The 3,058-nt window shown below is 48.9% G+C and overlaps 1 non-coding gene across 1 annotated transcript; it reads left to right on the forward strand.

Moving 5' to 3' along the window:
• The first annotated feature begins 221 nt into the window (after nt 1-221).
• On the forward strand, nt 222-293 carry TRNAP-UGG (transfer RNA proline (anticodon UGG)). Its single transcript has one exon. It is a non-coding gene; the product is annotated as a tRNA-Pro (tRNA).
• The last annotated feature ends 2,765 nt before the right edge of the window (nt 294-3,058 follow it).

Here is a 3,058-nt window from a genome sequence, read left to right on the forward strand (position 1 = left end):
TGACACCTCTTTTTTCAAAACTGTGTACATAAATTAACAAAACGGGCAATGTCTTTCCACCTCTAAATTTAATAGGAGGGTGAACTGATATTAACGATCAGTTGTGATTGCAACACAAAACTCCCATTTAATATCATGCATAAATGAACAGTAAAATAGGAAGCAGTGCTGATGTGGCACGCCACAAGGCTGACTGCTCGCTCATGGCTCTGCTCACAGCTGGCTCGTTGGTCTAGGGGTATGATTCTCGCTTTGGGTGCGAGAGGTCCCGGGTTCAAATCCCGGACGAGCCCCCTTTTGTTTTGGATACATTTAAACGCTCCTTTCGCACCCTGAGCAACAATCACAACCCAAGACCAAGAAGCCATCTATGAGCAGTGGCAAACTATCACCCAACTGCAGGAAGGATCGACTGAAAAGCGCTCATATTTTTTTCACATCAATAGAGGAAGGGCAGTAAAAAACACACGCGAGAAAGATACACTGAAAAGGCGTCATATCAAAAACGAGAAGAAGAGCGTGTGAGTGGTCTAAAGACGTGGGGCTTGCAGGATTAAGCCACTACAAAGATCTCACGCAGTCTTGGTTGGACAGGGGCATGCAAACAAATTATGTAATAGTTGTTCCAAGCCCTCGAGGTCTGTGAGTGCCTCATTTGGGAGGGGAGGAATTCACCTGTGTGTGATTCTGACCCATTGTGTGCAGGTGAAAAAATACGGATCCAAGAACGGGAGGAGGGATAAACCTGCTCCAAGGGATTCCTATATAACTCAGTGCGGAGGGATGAACCACTACACGAGAGATCCAAGGGATTCCTATACAGCTGGGCGGGGAGGGGTGGACCTGTACATTGGAGATCTGGTATAGTCCTATGGGATTCTTCAGGGAAGGATGAATATGGGAGAGACAAGGGATTCTTATACAGCTGGGCGGGCAGGGATAAGAGATCTTATGTTCATATAGTGCTCAGTGGAGAAGGATGAACATGGGAGATCTGTGGGTTTCCTATACAGCTCGGTGGGCTGGAATGTACCTGTACATGGGAGATCTGCTATTTTCCTATTGGGCTCTGCAGGGAAGGATGGACATGGGTGATCCGTGGGATTCCGATACAGCTGGGAAGGGAGGGACGAACCTGTACATTGGAGATGTTATATTCCTATAGGGCTCTGCAGGGAGGGATGAACATGGGAGATCCAAGGTATTCCTATCCACTTGGCAGGGAGAGTTGAACCTGTACATGAGAGATCTGTTATATTCATATAGGGGTCTGCAGGGAAGGATGGACATGGGTGATCCGTGGGATTCATATACGGGTGGGCAGGGAGGGATGGACCTGTACATGGGAGATGTGAAATATTCCTATGGGATTCTTCAGGGAAGGATGAATATGGGAGCGCCAAGGGATTCCTACACGGGTGGGCAGGGAGGGATGGACCTGTACATGGGAGATGTGTTATATTCCTATTCTGCAGGGAAGGATGGACGTGGGTGATCCGTGGGATTCCGATACAGCTGGGAAGGGAGGGACGAACCTGTACATTGGAGATGTTATATTCCTATAGGGCTCTGCAGGGAGGGATGAACATGGGAGATCCAAGGTATTCCTATCCACTTGGCAGGGAGAGTTGAACCTGTACATGAGAGATCTGTTATATTCATATAGGGGTCTGCAGGGAAGGATGGACATGGGTGATCCGTGGGATTCATATACGGGTGGGCAGGGAGGGATGGACCTGTACATGGGAGATGTGAAATATTCCTATGGGATTCTTCAGGGAAGGATGAATATGGGAGCGCCAAGGGATTCCTACACGGGTGGGCAGGGAGGGATGGACCTGTACATGGGAGATGTGTTATATTCCTATTCTGCAGGGAAGGATGGACGTGGGTGATCCGTGGGATTCCGATACAGCTGGGCATGGAGGGATGAACCTGTACATGGGAGATCTGGTATATTCCTATAGGGCTCTTCAGGGAAGGATGAATATGGGAGATCAAAGGGATTCCTAAGCAGCTGGGTGGGGAGGGGTGGGCCTGTACATGGGAGATCTATATATTCCTATAGGGCTCTTCAGGGAAGGATGAATATGGGCGATCCAAGGGATTCCTATGCAGGTGGGCGGGGAGGGATGGACATGCACATGAGAGATCTGTATATTCCTCTTCAGGGAAGGATGAATATGGGAGATCCAAGGGATCCCTTCACAGCTGGGTGGGGAGGGATGGACCTTTACAGGGGAGATCTGGTATATTCCTATAGGGCTCTTCAGGGAAGGATGAATATGGGAGATCCAAGGGATCCCTTCACAGCTGGGTGGGGAGGGCTGGACCTTTACATGGGAGATCTGGCATATTCCTATAGGGCTCTTCAGGGAAGCCTGAAAATGGGAGACCCAAGGGATTCCTATGCAGCTGAGCGGGGAGGGGTGAACCTGTACATGGGGGATCTGTTATATTCCTAAAGGTCTCTGCTGGGAAGGATGAACATTGGGGATCTGTGAGATCCATGTAGGGCTCAGTGGGAAGTGAGGAATATGTTCAATCCTATGTGTGCTATTCCTATACGGCTGTGCTCGGAGGGATGAGCAGACACATAGATGTGAGGGATTTCTGTAGGGATGCACGGGGAGGGATGTACATGCTAATGTGTGCAAATTCCATTCAGCTCTAAATTGAGGGATGAACTTATAAACGGGAGATCTCTAGAAGAATGAACATATACATGGGAGATCTGTGGGATTCTCATGGGGGTGGGGGGAAATGATATATAGTAGATGTGGGGGATTCTTAAAGGGCTCTGCGGAGAGGGATGAACCTGCACAGGGAAGATTTATGGGGTTTGTATATTGGCTCATCGGGAAGGGATTAACCTGTTCCTGAGAGATATATGGGATGAGGCCTATATGGCTTCGCAGGGAGGGATAACCCTGCACATGGTGATCAATGGGATTCCTATACAGTTCTGTGTGGAGAGATGAGCCGATAAATGACAGATATCTGAGGTCCCTTTGCTACCTTTGCAGGGATGGAGGAAACGAAACACAGGAGATATGGG

Source organism: Ambystoma mexicanum, chromosome 12 (assembly GCF_040938575.1).
Source record: "Ambystoma mexicanum isolate Mex_15411 chromosome 12, UKY_AmexF1_1, whole genome shotgun sequence".
Taxonomy (NCBI): Eukaryota; Metazoa; Chordata; class Amphibia; order Caudata; family Ambystomatidae; genus Ambystoma; species Ambystoma mexicanum.